The following is a 15,668-nucleotide window of genomic DNA, read 5'->3' as shown; positions in this document are numbered from 1 at the left end:
TAGAACGGGGAAGCCGGCTACAGAGACAGAGCCGAGGAGTGAGCTCTAAGCTCGGGGTTACCTTGAACCAGTCACAGTCTTGCTCAGTTTGGAGCGCGGCCGGAGGCCAGGGTGACGGGAGTAATTGGGCGCTGTTCTCTGAGGGCGCACTGAGGAGTGGGGCCCCGGGCTCTCGGCTCCTCCGGGCAGGAGACTGGGAGGCCGCCATCTTCATTCCTGTCCTCCAGAACTCTACGGAAAGCGCTCAGGGAACAAAAGCTCCCGAAAGCGAACCCGAGCGGATTACTCAGCCCGGCCCCTGGTAAGGGCGGTGCAACTCCGCCTGGGGCAAGGACACTTGAGAATCACTACAAAAGGCCCCTCCCCCAGAAGATCAACAAGAAACCCAGCCGGGACCAAGTTCACCTACCAAGGAGTGCAGTTTCAATACCAAGGAGAGCAGCGGAATTCCAGAGGAGGAGAAAGCAAAGCACGAAACTCATGCCTTTCTCCCCATGATTCTTTAGCCTTGCAGTTAATTTAATTTTTTTTTCTTTTTCAATTTTTTTTTCTCTTCTTCTGCCAAATTTTTTTTAACTTTTACCCTTTTCTTTTTTAACGTTTTTTAACTAGTTTATCTAATATATATATATTTTTTTTCTCTTTTATATTTTATCTTTCTTTGTTTACTTTTTTTTAATTGTTTTTTTTTCTATTTTTTTTTCTTTCTGAACCTCTTTTTATCCTCTTTCACCCCCCTCACGAGTTGGGATCTCTTCTGATTTGGTTAAAGCATATTTTCCTGGGGTTGTTGCCTCCCTTTTAGTATTTTACTTGCTCCTTCATATGCTCTTATCTGGACAAAATGACAAGGCGGAAAAATTCACTACAAAAAAAAGAACAAGAGGCAGTACTGAAGGCTAAGAACCTAATCAATACAGACATTGGAAATATGTCAGATCTAGAGATCAGAATGATGATTCTCAAGGTTCTAGCTGGGCTCAAAAAAGGCATGGAAGATATTAGAGAAACCCTCTCAGGAGATATAAAAGCCCTTTCTGGAGAAATAAAAGAACTAAGATCTAAACAAGTTGAAATCAAAAAAGCTATTAATGAGGTGCAATCAAAAATGGAGGCTCTCACTGCTAGGATAAATGAGGCAGAAGAAAGAATTAGCGATATAGAAGACCAAATGACAGAGAATAAAGAAGCTGAGCAAAAGAGGGACAAACAGCTACTGGACCACGAGGGGAGAATTCGAGAGATAAGTGACACCATAAGACGAAACAACATTAGAATAATTGGGATCCCAGAAGAAGAAGAAAGAGAGAGGGGAGCAGAAGGTATATTGGAGAGAATTTCCCCAATATGGCAAAGGGAGCAAGCATCAAAATCCAGGAGGTTCAGAGAACCCCCCTCAAAATCAATAAGAATAGGTCCACACCGTGTCACCTAATAGTAAAATTTACAAGTCTTAGTGACAAAGAGAAAATCCTGAAAGCAGCCCGGGAAAAGAAGTCTGTAACGTACAATGGTAAAAATATTAGATTGGCAGCAGACTTATCCACAGAGAACTGGCAGGCCAGAAAGAGCTGGCATGATATATTCAGAGCACTAAACGAGAAAAACATGCAGCCAAGAATACTATATCCAGCTAGGCTATCATTGAAAATAGAAGGAGAGATTAAAAGCTTTCAGGACAAACAAAAACTGAAAGAATTTGCAAACACCAAACCAGCTCTACAGGAAATATTGAAAGGGGTCCTCTAAGCAAAGAGAGACCCTAAAACTAGTAGATCAGAAAGGAACAGAAACAATATACAGTAACAGTCACCTTACAGGCAATACAATGGCACTAAATTCATATCTCTCAATAGTTACCCTGAATGTTAATGGGCTAAATGCCCCAATCAAAAGACACAGGGTATCAGAATGGATAAAAAAACAAAACCCATCTATATGTTGCCTACAAGAAACTCATTTTAAACCCGAAGACACCTCCAGATTTAAAGTGAGGGGGTGGAAAACAATTTACCATGCTAATGGACATCAGAAGAAAGCAGGAGTGGCAATCCTTATATCAGATCAATTAGATTTTAAGCCAAAGACTATAATAAGAGATGAGGAAGGACACTATATCATACTCAAAGGATCTGTCCAACAAGAAGATCTAACAATTTTAAATATCTATGCCCCTAACGTGGGAGCAGCCAACTATATAAACCAATTAATAACAAAATCAAAATCAACAATAATGCAATAATAGTAGGGGACTTTAACACTCTCCTCACTGAAATGGACAGATAGATCATCCAAGCAAAAGATCAATCAACAAGGAAATAAAGGCCTTAAATGACACACTGGACCAAATGGACATCACAGATATATTCGAACATTTCATCCCAAAGCAACAGAATACACATTCTTCTCTAGTGCACATGGAACATTCTCCAGAATAGATCACATCCTAGGTCCTAAATCAGGTCTCAACTGGTATCAAAAGATTGGGATCATTCCCTGCATATTTTCAGACCACAATGCTCTGAAGCTAGAACTCAATCACAAGAGGAAATTTGGAAAGAACCCAAATACATGGAGACTAAACAGCATCTTTCTAAAGAATGAATGGGTCAACCAGGAAATTAAAGAAGAATTGAAAAAATTCATGGAAACAAATGATAGTGAAAACACAGTAGTTCAAAATCTGTGGGACACAACAAAGGCAGTCCTGAGAGGAAAAGATATAGCAGTACAAGCCTTTCTCAAGAAACAAGAAAGGTCTCAGGTACACAACCTAACCCTACACCTAAAGGTGCTGGAGAAAGAACAAGAAAGAAACCCTAAACCCAGCAGGAGAAGAGAAATCATAAAGATCAGAGCAGAAATCAATGAAATAGAAACAACAACAACAACAACAACAACAAAATAGAACAAATCAACGAAACTAGGAGCTGGTTCTTTGAAAGAATTAATAAGATTGATAAGCCCCTGGCCAGACTTATCAAAAAGAAAAGAGAAAGGACCCAAATAAATAAAATCAGGAATGAAAGAGGAGAGATCACAACTAACACCAAAGAAATACAGACAATTATAAGAACATACTATGAGCAACTCTACGCCAACAAATTTGACAATCTGGAAGAAATGGATGCATTCCTAGAGACATATAAACTACCACAACGGAACCAGGAAGAAATAGAAAGCCTGAACAGACCCATAACCAGTAAGGAGATTGAAACAGTCATCCAAAATCTCCAAACAAACAAAAGCCCAGGGCCAGACGGCTTCCCGGGGGAATTCTACCAAACATTTAAAGAAGAACTAATTCCTATTCTCCTGAAACTGTTCCAAAAAGTAGAAATGGAAGGAAAACTTCCAAACTCATTTTATGAGGCCAGCATCACCTTGATCCCAAAACCAGACAAGGATCCCATCAAAAGAGAGAACTACAGACCAATATCCTTGATGAACACAGATGCGAAAATTCTCACCAAAATACTAGCCAATAGGATTCAACAGTACATTAAAAGGATTATTCACCATGACCAAGTGGGATTTATCCCAGGGCTGCAAGGTTGGTTCAACATCCACAAATCAATCAATGTGATACAACACATTAATAAAAGAAAGAACAAGAACCATATGATACTCTCAATAGATGCTGAAAAAGCATTTGACAAAGTACAGCATCCCTTCTTGATCAAAACTCTTCAAAGTGTAGGGATAGAGGGCACATACCTCAATATTATCAAGGCCATCTATGAAAAACCCACCGCAAATATCATTCCCAATGGAGAAAAACTGAGAGCTTTTCTGCTAAGGTCAGGAACACGGCAGGGATGTCCATTATCACCACTGCTATTCAACATAGTACTAGAAGTCCTAGCCTCAGCAACCAGACAACAAAAGGAAATTAAAAGCATCCAAATCGGCAAAGAAGTAGTCAAACTATCACTCTTCGCAGGTGATATGATACTATATGTGGAAGACCCAAAAGACTCCACTCCAAAACTGCTAGAACTTGTACAGGAATTCAGTAAAGTGTCAGGATATAAAATCAATGCACAGAAAACAGTTGCATTTCTCTATACCAACAACAAGACAGAAGAAAGAGAAATTAAGGAGTCAATCCCATTTACAATTGCACCCAAAACTATAAGATACCTAGGAATAAACCTAACCAAAGAGGCTAAGAATCTATACTCAGAAAACTATAAAGTACTCATGAAAGAAATTGAGGAAGACACAAAGAAATGGAAAAATGTTCCATGCTCCTGGATTGGAAGAATAAATATTGTGAAAATGTCTATGCTACCTAAAGCAATCTACACATTTAATGCAATTCCTATCAAAGTACCATCCATTTTTTTCGAAGAAATGGAACAAATAATCCTAAAATTTATATGAAACCAGAGAAGACCTCGAATAGCCAAAGGAATATTGAAAAAGAAAGCCATAGTTGGTGGCATCACAATCCCGGACTTCAAGCTATATTCCAAAGCTGTCATCATCAAGACAGCATGGTACTGGCACAAAAACAGACACATAGATCAATGGAACAGAATAGAGCGCCCAGAAATAGACCCTCAACTCTATGGTCAACTAATCTTTGACAAAGCAGGAAAGAATGTCCAATGGAAAAAAGACAGCCTCTTCAATAAATGGTCTTGGGAAAATTGGACAGCCACATGCAGAAAAATGAAACTGGACCATTTCCTTACACCACACATGAAAATCGACTCAAAATGGATGAAGGACCTCAATGTGAGAAAGGAATCCATCAAAATCCTTGAGGAGAACACAGGCAACAACCTCTTTGACCTCAGCCGCAGCAACATCTTCCTAGGAACATCGCCAAAGGCAAGGGAAACAAGGGCAAAAATGAACTATTGGGATTTTATCAAGATCAAAAGCTTTTGCACAGCAAAGGAAACAGTTAACAAAACCAAAAGACAACTGACAGAATGGGAGAAGATATTTGCAAGCGACATATCAGATAAAGGGCTAGTGTCCAAAATCTATAAAGAACTTAGCAAACTCAACACTCAAAGAACAAATAATCCAATCAAGAAATGGGCAGAAGACATGAACAGACATTTCTGCAAAGAAGACATCCAGATGGCCAACAGACACATGAAAAAGTGCTCCACATCACTCGGCATCAGGGAAATACAAATCAAAACCACAATGAAATACCACCTCACACCAGTCAGAATGGCTAAAATTAACAAGTCAGGAAATGCAGTTGCTGGCGAGGATGCAGAGAAAGGGGAACCCTCCTACACTGTTGGTGGGAATGCAAGCTGGTGCAACCACTCTGGAAAACAGCATGGAAGTTCCTCAAAATGTTGAAAATAGAACTACCCTATGACCCAGAAATTGCACTACTGGGTATTTACCCTAAAGATACAAATGTAGTGATCCAAAGGGGCACGTGCACCCGAATGTTTATAGCAGCAATGTCTACAATAGCCAAACTATTGAAGGAACCTAGATGTCCATCAACAGATGACTGGATAAAGAAGATGTGGTATATATACACAATGAAATACTATGCAGCCATCAAAAGAAATGAAATCTTGCCATTTGCGACGACATGGATGGACCTAGAGGGTATCATGCTTAGCGAAATAAGTCAATCGGAGAAAGACAACTATCATATGATCTCCCTGATATGAGGGAGAAGAGATGCAACATGGGGGGTTAAGAGGGTAGGAGAAGAGTAAATGATACAAGATGGGATTGGGAGGGAGACAAACCGTAAGTGACTCTCAATCTCACAAAACAAACGAGGGTTGATGGGGGGAGGGGGGTTGGGAGAGGGGGTGTGGGGTTATGGACACTGGGGAAGGTATGTGCTATGGTGAGTGCTGTGAAGTAAACCTGGTGATTCACAGACCTGTACTCCTGGGGATAAAAATATATTATATGTTTATAAAAAATAAATAAAAATAAAATAAAAAATAAACAGGGAAGTCTGAGTCCGATTATTTTTTTTTAAATTTATTTATTTATTTATTTATTTATTGACAGACAGAGATCACAAGTAGGCAGAAAGGCAGGCAGAGAGAAAGGAAGGGAAGCAGGCTCCCTGCCAGACAGAGAGCCCGATGTGGGGCTCGATCCCAGGACCCTGGGATCATGACCTGAGAAGGCAGAGGCTTTAACCCACTGAACCACCCAGGCGCCCCTGAGTCCGATTATTTTTCATTAACTTTTTGTTTTAGTTTAATATTGTTCTATATTTATGTATCTCTTTATTTTGTAGATTTGAGGAAATTGTAGCCTAGGAACTAGTAATTTCATACTCCAATGTATCTAACATATCTAATTGTTTTTCTGAAACTGAGAAAGAGCCCTAGTATAATAACAGAAAATAAGTTTTTTTATGAGAGAATAGACCCCGCTTTCAATAATTCATGCAGATGATTTTCTTTTACTCTCAAACCAGACTTATGAGGTAAATTCCACCATTACCTTCATTTTACAGATAAAGAAACTGAAGCATGGAGAGGTTAAGGAGTTAATGTAAGAGTAAGTAGTAAACGATGAAGGCAATGGCAAACCATGAGACTCTATGACTCGCTCAATCCAAAGATGATATAATTATGCAGTGCACAACACCATCCCCAGACCACCATAACTATCCAGATTTCATGTCAAATAACTCGAAGACAAAGCAGATGACACTCCATTTCACTCCACAGGTGTTATTTTCTTCAGAAAGGTAAAAGAAGGATGCATTCTCTCTTTAAGAGCTGAAGTTGTTTTGTGAGTTCTTGATCATTTTCCTATTAGCTTCTTGACTATTTCCTCAATGACTACCTCTCCTCAACCAATGGTAGAATTAGGTTTCTTTGTACTGAAACAGCAGAGAATTTTAGGCACAATTACTCGGCTTACTGATTGCTTTTCCCACTTTTTCTTTTCTTCATTTCTTTGGGACAACATCAAAGATCAAATGTAAGCTGTTTGTAGCCCCCATTCATCCGTCAGTATTTGAGCACATTGAAGAATATTTCCCAAGTGAAGCAATCAGGCTGATTTCTCATCAAATGGCGAGATATTGAGACATGGTGTGACTTTGCTAGACCTAATGAAACAGGACATTAAGCTAACATTTTAAAGCACACTCGTCCACCCTCCCCAGAAAGGAAAAAAAAAAATTACGCAGTTTTATTTTTTCATATTTCTAACATACGTATTTATTTCAGCTGACATTCTCAATAAGAATTTTGTATTTGATCAATTTTTAAATAGTTTGCTCTTTGTTTAACAAGTAACTTTCCTTTCTTTAAATGCTTCAGTACATAAATACAATTTTCAAGGGAATTCTAGTATCCTTCTGACAAATTGTGCTTATGAGAGGTGATGTTCCCCACAGACCAAACAGATGAGGAACAGTCCATTCATGGTCTGAGAGCCAAGGTGACTGAAATTTAAATGAAGCCAGTGAGTTGCTTCTGCTAAGCCTTCACCTGGGCCGTAACAAAATCAGACAACAACAAAGACTCAATAGAAACAGAAGTGACATTAAGATTTTTCTTTTTTCTATTTAATGGAGGTGACAGTGTTTTTCCTCTCCATGTCTCACTTTTCACTTCTACATGAGTTTTTTAAAAAAAACAAAAAACCAAAAACTTTATTTTTTTAGAGCAGTGTTAGGTTTATAATAAAATCGAGAGAAGGTAGAGATTTCCCATACACACTCCTTCCTCAGGCACACAATGCACAACCTCCGCCAGTATCCACATCCCCACAGGAGCCATACATTTGTTACAACTGATGAACCCACATTGACACCCCATTATCACCTGAAGTACACAGTATATGTTAGAGTTCACTTTTGGTTTTGTACATTCTATGCATTTGGACAGATGCGTAATGGTGGGTTTTCATCATTATAATATCATACCGAGTATTTACACTGCCCTAAAACTCCCCTGCTCTCCGCCTCGCCATCTCTTCCCCAACCCCATCCACCAGCTCTGGCGATCACTGATCTTTTCACCGTCTCCATGTCATAGAGTTGAAATCAGATAATGTGTAGCCTTTTCAAAATGGCTGATTTCACTTAGTAAAATGCATTTAAGATTCCTCCATGTCTTCTCATGGCTTGATAGCTCATTTCCTTTCAGTGCTGAATAATATTTCATGGTATGTTTATCCATTCACCTACCAAAGGACATCTTGGTTCCCTCTAAGTTTTAGGAATTATGAGATGAGCTGCTATGAGCATTTGTGTGCAAGTGTTTTTGTGGCCATACATTTTCAACTCCTCTGGGTAAATACCGAAAAGCGCGATCACTGGATGGTATGGTTAGAGTATGTTAGATTTGTAAGAAAGAGCCGCAATGTCTTCCAAAGTGGCTGAACCATTTTGCATTCCCACCAGCAACGAATGGGAGCTCCTGTTGCTCCAGTAAGTGATTCCTAATGGGAGAAAATTTCTATGGATTTTACGCCTTCATGAGTAACCTGGGTTTCTTTTTAAAGAACATGTTGTGCCCCTCTCTGCTTTGCTCTTCTGATCATTGAACCATGAACGTCACTGGTACTGATCACGATCTGTAGTCCGTGTTTATTTTTGCAACAGTTTCATGTCCCTCTTCCGAGGGAATGAATTCGATGGGAAGGTTAGAAACAGAAGACAATCTCGTTTTTGTCAAAAACAACATTTAAGAAAAATGCAAAAGTAAACAAAACAGAAATAGTCGAGGAATAAAGCATTCAGGGAGACTACCTGTTTTCCCGATTTGTATAGCTGTGTTGCCTTGGACTTGAACATGAGCTCAGCAGGAGCCTTCTCTGCAGATGGCACACGCTGTTCTTCTTCACAGCAAATACGAGGCATCCAGGGGGAAGGGACGACTGCCACCTCAACTTGGAGAGAGAGAGAGGCTTATGCAGCAAAACAAAAACCAGTCAATACTATGGAATTAAGAAGAGGGGTTAGTCTGATTTTCAAGGTACAATCTGACCATGATTATCAAAAACAGCCGCTTGCTAAGGGACCGGGCTTTTCCAGTCCAGATGTTTTCATTCTACTCCGCATCTCCGGCTAATTCAAGTTTAGATGCCAGGACTCCATTTGCTCGAATGCTATGAACCATAAATAGCTCTCGCCTTGGATGGCTAGAAGACTCCTGGAAGTTTTTGAGGAATGAGAACAAATGGTCATGGAGGTTTCAAAGCTGGCCTGCAATGTTCCCCGCCTTATTTGTTGTTCTGTTTCATTTTGTTTAACTGTGTCTGCCTGTGGCACATTAGTCCACTTAGTCCTTAGGGCTGAACTGTGACCTGTGACCTCCCTCCACTTTAAAATACACCACTCGCCTTTGGGCCAAGTCCAGATCTGCTCCCAGCTCACAACCTAAATGCTACGGCCTCCTCGTCACTCCGCGCTTACTACTGTTCACGTGCAAGTTACAAAAGCCAGAGCAATCTCCAGCCTCCATCAAGGGCAGAGCTCCAATTTCAGAGTAATGGCTGGAGGAGGTGTTATTTGTACCCCGTGTCAAGCGGTGATTGTTCACATCTGGCTGCAAGCTGAATGGGGCTTTAGATTATCCAGAGCAGAAAACCGGTGGTGAGGGGGTGGGGGTTGGGAAGGTGGTTTTGACTTATCTCGTGATTTTCAGCCAAGGAACGAAGTGCCCTTATTAATACAGAAACATAATCAAGCATGTTGACTTTAATAATAAGGGATCGCATGGGCACATATCCATTCTTGCCAATGCCCCAAATGTACAAGAATGAGCCCATTAAAGTATCAAAGTCAAATTGGCATTCTTGCCTGTAAGATTTTCTGAGAGGGGTATGGGTTACCACCCAACAAAGAGGTCGCCACCAGCAGGCATCCACGTGTGTGCGCGTACATGTTAATATCAGCTGTGGTTTCACATCTGATTTCTCCGTAACACGGGAGCAATGAAATTTACAGATCTTATTTCTACTCTCTTCTTCTGCTTCCCTTTTTCTCCTCCTTGGCCCTTCTGTATAATGTACACAAAGAGGACATGGTTAGGGCTCAGTACTTATACCCAAGGATTAGAATGAAGCCACTCGTAAGAGAGGTGTGAGTGTGGATAGAGAGACTATAAGACAACCCAGCTCCTGCTTTTTCTTGAGAGAAACCTCCTGGGGTGAGAAGCACACACAACATCAGTTGCTATTCAAATATTTCATCTCCTGCACTGAACCAGAGCTGCATAAAAATGTATGTGGAGCACATACCATTCTGTGTGACAGAAAAATAGAAATGTGGATTATAATTAGAGAGTGCCTAAAAAAAAAAAATCCACTACATGGGAAGCTAGACACAGATTTGAAAAATTAAAACAATGTAGAAAATAGGATTTCAACCCAAGAAGACAATTTATTCTCCAATAAACCTGAAGATCTGCTTAGGGTTGTCTTTTTCCCTGAAATGTTCCTTGCTACCTCTTCCAATATTAATTTGTAAAACTGAGTGAGTCCTAGTGCCACAGATAGTAGAACATACCCCCAAAAATATGAAGTGCCCTATTCTTTTAATATCATACAATGAGGTGATGTAAATTAATCAGATAAGGAGATGATTAAACATGTCTTTTTTTTTAACTGCATAATTGGACATCAAAGAAATAATGCGGAAAAGATTATTTGTAAGCCCTCATCTTGACAGCTGCCCTTTAGTTCATTTTTAGGTAGGGACCTTGCATAATACATAAGAGACCCCAAGAACAAAAGGTATCCATGTTGGTGCTCTGATGTTCAAGATTGCCCTGAGTGTTTGTATTCCTCTGCAAGGCTGGACCCCTCAGCTGAAATACACAAGACTTGGTGAGGATAACACACCCATTATTTCCTTTTATTTTTTAAATCTTCTCAGGAAACCGGCACCAGGAATAAGAATTTTGCGGGAATGCCCACACTCCCGAAACAGAGAGGATTAACACATTCAGAGTCTGATTTTTCTGATGTGAAATTCACAGCCCTATGATCAGTGTGATGGCATCCGTTCTGCTCTGGTCTGACGAAAAGCATGACTTCAGTGAAAACAATGGATGTTCAACATGACAACGGGAAGTGTCTCCCTTCCTCCAGGGGCTCTTTTTTTTTCCTACTTAGTCCATCCTTGGGAGACCGGTGGCCGTCATCCGACAGTGATCTTCCTCTCTTGCCATCCATTCATTCTGCGGGAGCCCTGCGTTTTTTGCAAGCTTTGTTTTTAGACTTGATACTTCCATTGATGAGCACTGAGGATTGCACTCTGTACTCTACAGCATCGGAGTGCCCACAAGAGACCCCCCTTCCAGTAGTCATGGCTTCATGGAGAGCCTTCTCCTTAAGTCTGGGCTGGGCCTGAAATGTGTGTTGAACAACAGGACGATGGAAGGGGTGTTGTCTCAGGTCCAGGCCTGAGGCTGAAGAATTCGTGGGAGCTCTGACTTCCCTGTGAGAAAGTCTGGCTACCAGGTTAGAGAGACTGTGTGGTGAGATCATGGGGCGAGAACATACAGAGAAGCAGAAACCCTGAGTCTATGAATTCCCCAGCTGAAAGAGAAAACAGAAGTTCCCGGCCTATGACCCCAGTTGGGCGACATTAAGCCATGTGCCTCCTGCCATCCCAGCAAGCCATTCCCTGGTGCCATGATGTGAAAAGATGAAAGGCGGTTGTTTTAAGCCATAAAGTTTAGAGTTGCTTGTTCATAGCGGCATTAGACCAAATTATTACTATTGACTTGACCACTTTCACATCTTAAAGAGTCAAATAGAATTTATTTTTCACAACCAATAATATGCAGGGCTCCCTTCCATTAGGATCCCGTGACCAGCACCCCCAGCTTCTACTCGGTCTCCCAGACTGAGAGTTTCTAAGAGATAAGTTAATGCAATTCTGAGAGGAAAGATGTCATTAACACCTTTAGGTCTTTAAAAATATTCTTTCAGGGATATCTTAGGGTGGCTCAGTCTGTTAAGCATCTGCCTTCGGCTTTGGTCATGGTCCCAGAGTCCTGGGATCGAGCCCCACATCGAGATCCCTGCTCAGCGGGGAGACTGCTTCTCCGTCCACCTCTTCTTCTCCCCCTGCTCAAGCATGTGCTCTCTCTTTTCCTCTCTCAAATAAATAAATAAGTAGATAACCTTTAAGAAAATAAATAAAAGTATTTGTTCATGTGATTATCTGGACGAACTTGCTACTTCCTTCTTCAGTAAGGACACTTTTTCATGTTGTCTCTATTCTTGGTAATTCTCAGGTGAAGGAGAACAACTTGCGAATCCAGAAAACCCCTAAGAGAAACTGGGAGAAAGACAAGAATGACTTCAACTCAGTAGAACACATTCCAATCTGGAAAACAAAAATCTCCCTGGACTCCCTTCATCTTCCTGGGTTTAGACTGAGCCCCAAGATGATATTCTATTTCCGCATCACGTCTATATCACATCACTGAGCATCAAACTTACAAAGGACACTACAATGGGTCAGAAGTGCAATTTTCCTTTCTGCTACTTATTTTTTAACCTTTGAGTAACTAACAAATGTAAAGTGATAAAGTTCAAGAGTAATCTATTTCTTCCAGATCTTTTTTTTTCAGTGTTCCAAAATTCATCATTGATGCACCACATCCAGTGCTCCATGCAATCCATGCCCTCCACAATACCCACCACCAGGCCCTCCCAAGCCTCCACCCCACTCCCCTCCAAAACCCTCAGTTTGTTTCTGAGTCCACAGTTTCTCATGGTTTGTCTTCCCCTCCAATATCTCTCAACTCACTTCTCCTCCCCCAGATCTTTTGAAGCCACCTAGATTTTTATTTTAAATCCATCAGAGTTGAGATATTCTTTTTTTTTTAAATGTTTGTTTCAATATTTAGTACAGAGCTATTCAGAAGTATAAGCATATGAAATGGACGGATGGGAGGATGGAGATACATAAATGAACTTGTGAATGAAGGAATGATACCAAATTAAGTTGAGCGTGAGAGGGTGTAATACTATAAATAGATCTCATGTCGAGTATTTATTCAGGTTTATCATTAGGAGATAAAATAGAGCCATATTTGGAAGGCAGGAAGGATGCTAATGTAGTCCTGGAAGAAGGTAACTGGAAGGTTAGTGGACTTGAAAATAAAGTAGGGAGAGCAAAAATAAATCTCCAGTTGTCTGGGACTAGAGATGGTGGGACAGAGGCCACCCATATCCTGTAGGCACTGCAGATACACTCCTGGGTGCCATTCACACACCCTTCGAGTCTAGGAAAGAAAGCAGAGAGAACGCAGAGACCAGGAAGCTTGCCAATCCCACTGTACCAGACAGATTCCAGCACTTCTCAGGAGGGTCCATTTGGCCAGTTTCTGGGAGGAACTGAAGTCAAATATTAGATACAGTACACAGAAGCAGAAGAAGGTTTGTGAATGACTACAAATGTGTCCACTAATTATGATACAAGCAATGAACAAAAAGCTAGGGGTGGGGGTGAAAGTATGAAGAAAGTTGCCGATATCATCTAGGAAAAAAAACCATAAATGTGCAAAAGATAGTAGGAATCCTAGAAGGCAGAATTAACTACAATACAGATGGAAAGGGAAAAGGGGGTGGTTGGTAGTTTTAGGGCAAACCCCAACCTGTCTTTGTTCTAAAGGTACAACATTTCAAATATCTTACCCTAAAACTTAAGGGTAAAAACAAAACAAAACAAAACAAAACAAAAAACATGCTGATTTATTTGCTCCTGATTCTGCAATTTGGGCTGAATTGTCTTTTACATGCTATCGGTTGGCATGGCTTCTCTGGTCCTGAGGATGTATTTTCACAATGACTCACTCAGTCGTCTGACAAGCTGATGCCCCTCATCAGCTTGAAGGTCAGTGGCGGCCGGTAAGGGCCTTTATTCCTTCTCAACTGGCCGCACCCTGGAGTTAGGTTCATCTTTCCTCTGGCTCTCAGTGATCCAAGTCCTTTCCACATGCAAAACCTACTTCCTCCCCACTATGACCCACAAAACGTCATCTCATTAAAGCACGGTCTTAGGCATAAAGTCCAGATACTCAGCACCTAAATCCAGGTGGAGATGAGGTTCATCAGGCATGGCTCCCCTTGATTTGAAGATCTGTGAGCAAATGGGATAGATTTTCTCTCCCTCACATCGCCAACATACAATTGTCAACCAGGAGCAGGAAAATGCTAATAGAAATTCCCATTCAAAGACAAGGAATATGGAAGGCACAGAGTAATCACTGGTCAAAGAAATTCTGAAATCTGTTAGGGTAAACGTAAGTAGTTCCTTGATTAGGATCTGGGGTTATTTCCTCATGACCATTGGATCCACCCTCTGACCTGTCCTTCCTTTTCCATAATAAATATCCCATATTTGTAGATGAGGAGGTTTCTCAACCTACTTCCTACTGACAGAACGCCAAGGGTCCAAAAGCTTCTGTTAATTCAGAACTGTGCCTGTCCCTTTGAATCCAAATTGGAAGTCCATGTCTGCTAATACAATTATCTTAGAAGTTTTGTAGATTTCCAATGAATCTCATTATAGTTCCTTCATCCCATTACTATGGAACAGATACATAGCACAACAACAAATCTCTTCAAGAAAGACTCCTTTGTAATTTTGGCCATGGCACAATGTCCTATAATTTTTACAAGTTCTTTGTTTAGCTGAGGAGCTCAATGAGATACACCTTTAAGATTCTCAGAAACCCTATTGTCTAGCAGAGAGGGTCTAGAAAATGTCAAATTTGAATTTTTCGAAGGGATGAACAAATGGTCTTAAGATCTGACCCTAACCCAGACAGCAATTTTACCTACAACCACCTGATTTGATCCTTGTCCTAAGGCCATTTATAATTTTGAGAATCATTTGACAAATACAAAAGCTGAGAATAAGAAACAACTTTATATTTGAGTGAACCGAATCCTGGCTTCTCTATATTTCTCTTTAATTTTGCTTGACGACTAAAATTTCCTTGTTAATGCATCCCATGCCTTTTGTCTTTATCAGTGGAAATAAGTTTGCACTTTCAGGCTTGTGCTTGGATATCTCCAAAGCCAGATCCATAACCCAACTAAGCGTCCTCCTCTCACCTGCCTTCCTACAGACGGAAGTCTCACGCTCACTTCTCTGTCGGTCTCATTCCCTCCAGGCGCCAAGAGCAACTTCCTCCCATTTGCCCAGTTTATAGGGAAAGTCTCCTTGAGGACTTTCAGAGTTCTGCCTGCCCCTTAATCCCAAAAACCAATTAATACCATGTGATTCAGCTTTTTATTACATTAACATTCCACTTTCAGGTGCCATATTTTTTCTCTTTTTCTATTGCTGGCTACAAAATCACCCCAAAACTTAACAATAGCTTGTCATGACTCACAATCATCCATTGACTTGACAGTTTTTCCACTTTGCCAAGTGCTGGCTGAGGACTAGCAGGTTTCAAAGGCCTTCACTCATAAGATAAGTTGGGGCTGGCTGGCTGTGGGGAGCCCAGTGGAGGCTGTCTGCCTGGGACCTTCGGTCTCTCTGCTGGCTGAGTTCCTGGGTTGGTTCTTTGTGTGCTTATCTTGAACATTCCCAAACATGAAGTTCTCAGGGAAGTTAGGCTTCTTCCTTGTGGCTGATTTCCACACGCACAAAAGGAGAAGCTGCTAGGCTATTATAAGGCTATTATAAGGCTCGGGTCCAGAAATGGCCTGACATCACTTCT

The sequence above is a fragment of the Lontra canadensis genome, unplaced genomic scaffold, assembly GCF_010015895.1.
Source record: "Lontra canadensis isolate GAN:19392208 unplaced genomic scaffold, GSC_riverotter_1.0 scaffold21, whole genome shotgun sequence".
NCBI lineage: Eukaryota > Metazoa > Chordata > Mammalia > Carnivora > Mustelidae > Lontra > Lontra canadensis.
Note: the sequence above shows the minus strand (reverse complement) of the source record.